Source organism: Littorina saxatilis, linkage group LG8 (genome assembly GCF_037325665.1).
Source record: "Littorina saxatilis isolate snail1 linkage group LG8, US_GU_Lsax_2.0, whole genome shotgun sequence".
Taxonomy (NCBI): Eukaryota; Metazoa; Mollusca; class Gastropoda; order Littorinimorpha; family Littorinidae; genus Littorina; species Littorina saxatilis.
The window spans coordinates 50,331,294-50,337,293 of record NC_090252.1 but is presented as its reverse complement, the minus strand read 5'-3'; the positions used below and the strand labels follow the sequence as shown (position 1 = coordinate 50,337,293).

The following is a 6,000-nucleotide window of genomic DNA, read 5'->3' as shown; positions in this document are numbered from 1 at the left end:
GTGGTTAAGGTAACATAGCCAAAAAAAATAGGGTAGGTAGGTAGGCAATCACTTTTTTTTTTTTTTAAACTTTTTTTTCTATTAATCATTTAATGTATACAAATTAAACCTACTTGACAGGGAAATAAGTGTGCGACTATGGATATTCTTTTGAGCAATTTTGAACTTACCTTTTAAAACAAAAAAAATTAGAAGATCAGAGGAATTTGAGACGAAAGCAGTTTATGGCTCAATTGGTGTTTGTGGCTTAATTCTCACTCAAATAAATCTACCCACAAGCGATTGTCAGTCATTGGATCTAAATATGTGCCATCCTCAGAGTCTTTAAAGTTCACATTCTTGAACACAAACTTTGTTCTTTCACTTTGAGTCACAAGTGTTCACAGCAACAAGTTATTTCCACATGTATGTGTTTCAATCGCAAGATTTATATCCACACAAAAATCATGTCTGCAGTGAAAGATGGAAAATCAACGCCTTTTCCTTTCAGCTGTAGCAGGATATCATTGAAGAGCTCATCCTTTCTGCTGAGACCCTCCTTCACGCCAGCGCTGCACACAAATGAATGCAAGAACATAGTTAAAATACTGAAGGGAAACTATTTAATATTAAAATAAAGATTGTATGAGCAACTATGTCATACCTACTCGCCAAGGAAAGGAGAGGCACAAAGAAAAACAATGTACTGATGTTTTGACATTTAAAGATCTTCTTCAGTGAAAAGAAAACAAGCAGACAAAGAAACAAAACAAAGCACAGAGAGGGGAAAATGTGTGGACGTGTTTACCCTCTCTGTGCTTGTTGTTTCTTTGTCGGCTTTTTTGTTACAAATGTCCACACGTTTCCCTATCTGTCTTTTGTTTTGTTTCTATGTCTGTTGTTTTCTTTTCTTTGTGCCCCTCCTTTCCTTGGTGTTTCTAGTGTCTTAGTTTGTTACACATTTTCTCTCTTCACCAGCAGTCCTCAGTTTCTCAGTAAAATGTTATGCATTCACAAATACAATTGTACAAAATCATTCCGTTACAATTACAGTTTGTAAAACAATAGTTAAATGACATGACCCTCTCTTTCAATCTCATTTGATAACTTTGTTTCTATGGCCAATTTTTTCAATGGGAAATGCACCAAACCTCACCTGCTTGTCTTTTTTGTTGGGAGTGTCCTGGATTGCGTAGAGAGCATGAGTACTTGAAATGCGTCAGGAGGCTCCTGGGCAGCATTCAGATCGTCCTCCTCCTCTTGTTGTAAAGTTTGACACTTGAAGAGGATGGCTTACAGACCAAACGTATCGCAAATTCCCCCCACTGTTAGCCCCCATGACAACTCGAAGCCATTTTGGTTTGTGCACGCGGTTGTGACATCAGAGTAACCCCAAGCTGTCGCGCCGTATCTCTTCATATTCATCTCTGGGCGAATTGCGCCAAACAGCTCACTCACATGTAAAGTCTCTGGATAAGCTGCGATTTGTTTGAGTTCATTTTGGTGGTCGCACTTTGCCATTAGCAGAGCACCCAAGCGTGTAGCAGAAGATGCCGCCATTTTTGTCATGGGAACCGTCTGTTGGGCCTTTTTAGTAGAAGGAGTTATTTCCCTTGCATCGTCTGTCGTCTGCATGATGACTCGAGCGCTTTCGCTTTCATTGCGTTTTCTGCACTCGTTTTCTTGTTTTCATTTTTTTTTTTTTTTTTTTTTTTACAAATGTAATAAAAAGTTATAGGATCGGCCCCAAAAAATAGGGTAGGTCGGGTTACCGTAACCACACCTATTTTTTTTTTAGGCCTAATTGTAAAACACAGGCAGGTAAATGTGTTTGTTTCAGCGTGAATGTTCTTGCGCGCGTGTGTGTTTGTTTGTGTCAGTATGTGTGTGTGTGTGTGTGTGTGTGTGTGTGTGTGTGTGTGTGTGTGTGTGTGTGTGTGTGTGTGACGGTGTGTGCATGTGCTCATGCCTTAATGTTGTAGTGTATCCATGCAGCTCTTTAGTGTTTGTTAAACAATTAAAACATGTTTAGTGAGTGTTTACATTATTTGTGTATGCTTGTAAATATGGATAGATAAATTGATTTGGTTGATGGATTTTGTCAGTTTAATTGACTCTAATATATGTTGTTATTCAAAGGTTATCACAATGAGTGGTCAGATGAGGATTTGCTTCAGCAAATAACTCTTGAAACCCAAGAAACTGAGTCTCCCTGTACAAAGTCTGGTAAGTAACAACACACACACACACACACACACACACACACACACACACACACACACACACACACACACACACACACACACACTTACTTACTTACTTCTTACTTACTTTACTTTTGGTTACTTTCAGAATATTCAGTGTAATCAAGTACTAATGTTTCATTTGTTTGTGTGAATAGAAACACGAACACTATCCAAAGTTTTAACGCAGAAGCGATAATACAGAGGCAATTACCTTTTTGTTTTAATTATCGGTTAATAATTTTAAAATAGAAGTACATGTAGTAATTGCCTGTTCAAAGGAGATAACATTCATAGTATCCATGTCTTTTGCAGACGCTGTTTGAAAGGAGATGAATCAGGCTGTCCAGGCAAATAAGAAGCACCATGCATTTCAGGAGACTGTCCTTCGGATTCACGGGCACCTAGGATGTTCCCGTTTGGTGAGCGTTCAAATGGAAGGGTGTTTTTACTGTGTGTAAAAGCCTGACAGTATCTGTGATGGTTTACGGGAGGCTTACTGTCCGGGCGTGATTTCCGGTATTGAATATTCATAACAGCCGTCCAGCACCAAAACAAGGCGCCATTGTTGTAGAGGACCAAGTCCACGAAAATAAATTCTCTGAAAATTTCTCACGCTCGACAGAAAGCAGCCAGGATGTTCCCGTTCGGTGAGCGTTCAATTGGAAGTATGCTTGTACTGTATGTAGACGCTCGGGGAGCTCTGTGATGGTTTACGGGAGGCTTACTGTGCCTTTAAACATTGATCAGTTCATGTTTACGTTTGCTGATGTCATATTTAAAACAAACATGTCAGCAGTGTCTTGGCTGCGTTGTATCGACTAAGCTAAACTGTCTTGGTGAAAACAAATGCAGTACGTTCAATTTTATTCTGTGAGTTTGAGAGATTGACTACATGTATTAGTTACACTTCACGCGACTTGTTATTACTTTTGTTGCAGATCAGCGCAAGTGTTCGAAAAAGAAGGGGTGGAGGTGTGCAAACAGCTACTGAATATCGATCTACCAACGTTACAATGGAAGGGATGATTGTAACGATAACAGCGACGAGATCAACTGTGGTACGCAGAAGGGAGAGGGAGAAAAAAGAGCAAGAGAGAGAGAGAGAGAGAGAGAGACAGAGAGAGAGAGGGGGAGAGAGACATACATAGACAGACAGGCAGACAAACAGACAGACTGACCGACAGACTAGGGCCAGGGTTAGTGAGAGAGAGAGTGGGTGAGAGCCTGAGGAAATCAGAGAGAGACATGGTGTATGCATGTGTGCGCGCGTGTGTGTGTGTGTGTGGGGGGGTGTTTGCGAGGAATGCTCTGGCGAATTACAAGCGCAGAACACATGGGGATTGTTTATTTCTTTAAATAAAGGGTATGCGCTCGTCTACAACTCATACAGACCCGAAGACGTTATTTCCTGAAACATTCAAACACAATTCCTTTTTTTTTCCAGATACGGTGTGATGACTGCAAGCATGTAACCCGGATAAACATCATGGTGTTTTGGTTCGATGAACGTCAAAGGATGACATTGCTGTGCAGACATACATTGTGAGGATGATGGAATGTTAATGTTGTTGATTACATCTGGTTGAAACAATACCTATTGTGGAACAAAACAAAAACACAAGTTTGATCGCACGCTGTAGAGATGTGACGTGGAGATCCTGTGGTAGATGGTATTCGTCAGCCTTCTTATATCACTGACTTCAATGAATCAGAAATAAACGTATAAACTGCTCGGAAGCAGGGTGGATCCCGTTGACTTTCATGTGTGTGTGTGTGTGTGTGTGTGTGTGTGTGTGTGTGTGTGTGTGTGTACGTGTGTGTGTATGTGCGTGTGTGTGTGTCTGTGTGTGTGTGTGTGCATGTCTGTGTGTGCGTGTGTGTGTGTATGTGTATCAACATTCAATATACGATACGCACATACCCCCATCCCCTTCCCCCCTTAAAAAAAACCACACCAAAAAACAAACATGTCAAAGGTGGCAACAGCTTTTATAGAAATAGAATAAGGCATATGCTTTCAGGTGCGTTTTAATATCCTGACTCAAGCCCACAATTACTTTATTGTATTCGAATGTGCGCATGAATATTGCACCAAGGTATCCATATTCTTGAATATTAATGAAAGAATCGAATTGTGTGTGGTTTAATATCTTCATATGTGAGTTCTACGCAGAAGCGCGTTTGCATATACGAGTGGATAACACTTGTTGCACATTTATTGCTGTATGATTGCAATACAGTGATTTAAGTCAGCAGGGATTGTTGGTTTTATGTGCAAAGAGAGTAGAGAGGGAGAGAGAGAGAGAGAGTGAGCGAGAGAGAGAGAGAGAGAGAGAGAGAGAGATGAATGAATTCTACCTATTTTGCGTTTTACTTTAAGCCTAGACTCGACCCCTTTACAGAAGTTGTACCAGCATAAAAAGGTGTATTTATGGCCTTTATTCTTTTGTTATAGTGGCTGAAAATGTACTAACCATATGTGCGGTCTGTGTTCGTCATCAAAGATCGTGTGAACATTGTTGTCCCGTACGCTACACTGCATCTGAGAGTTTTCATTTCCTCAATAAAATACGGTCTGTGAATTATATAAACTTTTACATATTTCTGTTCGCTGTGTTCGTGATGTTTTTTTGCAGGAAAAGGACTTCTTGCTTTCACTGAAGAAGATTTCAGGTGAACGATTCACGAGAGTATAGCTGGGTATTCTCTGAGGTGAGTTTCTATATTTTAAAGAGACAGAGAGAGAGAGAGAGAGAGAGAGAGAGAGAGAGAGAGAGAGAGAGAGAGAGAGAGAGAGAGAACAAGAACAAGAACAAGAACAAGATTTTATTCCTTTAAGGCCTTAGCCCCTTTCGGAAGGGGGCTGGTTACACAAAAGTAGAGCGTGTGTGCAGCAGCAATCCACACACGCGTCGTTTCAAGTGAACAGAAGAAAAGACAATGTATAATCATAAAATACTAATGCTTAAACAGCGTTTTCTAAACATTTAAATGAAAAATACAAGCAGAGAGAGAGAGAGAGAGAGAGAGAGAGAGAGAGAGATGAATAGAAAGAAAGATAGAATATAGCATACTCACACGCCACATATTCGATAATTTAGCCCAATAGCCTGTAAGCAGTCATGAATCTGTTGCACACACTATCAAACGGAACACAGCAAATCCATTGCATTACGTGTTCTGTTCAGCTGCTCTTCTTCCGCAATGCAGAACTTTTTGTTTTAGTTGTTTTGAAAAACACCTGCGATCTGCGTCTGTCATGATAAAACAAGCAAACAGACGTGACCATTGGTAGTTCGGATGACACGTAACGAGTCAGTCTTTCTTTTCTTTTTTTCATTAAATGCAGTATGTAGTAGGGTATAACAGTGTTCGCTTAGTAAGTGTGGATTTGGTGCAGCCGTGTACGAAGTTATCAGGTAAGTGAAACAAGAGAGTGAGAGAGAGAGAGAGAGAGAGAGAGAGAGAGAGAAAGAAAGAGAGAGAGAGAGAGAGAGAGAGAGAGAGAGAGAAATGATGATGATGATATAACTTTATTTTTCAAGGATATAAGTTTAAGGCGATGCCTTTTCTTACAACCGATCCTTACTTCTAATACAAATGTCTAATAAATGATAGACAAGATGATGACAAAGGGAAAGACAGAGCAAAAGAGATAACTGAGGTGAATTGTCTCTGATAGTACCAGAATACACATGCAGGTTACATATCGTCGTTGTCTTGGAATGTTGGCGCAACTCGATTCTTTGTACTTAAGACTAAGTAAATCCTTCTC

At 40.1% G+C, this 6,000-nt stretch overlaps 1 protein-coding gene and 1 long non-coding RNA gene across 2 annotated transcripts in view; both read left to right on the top strand.

The window, feature by feature from the left end:
- The first annotated feature begins 1,264 nt into the window (after positions 1–1,264).
- LOC138973774 (uncharacterized) lies at positions 1,265–3,926 on the top strand. The gene is made up of 4 exons (XR_011458150.1): positions 1,265–2,205; positions 2,538–2,644; positions 3,164–3,283; positions 3,670–3,926. It is a non-coding gene; the product is annotated as an uncharacterized lncRNA (long non-coding RNA).
- An 871-nt stretch (positions 3,927–4,797) lies between these two features.
- Positions 4,798–6,000, top strand: part of LOC138973773 (low-density lipoprotein receptor-related protein 2-like) — an 87,593-nt gene continuing 86,390 nt past the window's right edge. The window contains exon 1 of the mRNA XM_070346485.1: positions 4,798–4,937. The gene's annotated coding sequence lies outside the window, so the exon portion shown is untranslated. The remainder of the gene's footprint in view (positions 4,938–6,000) is intronic.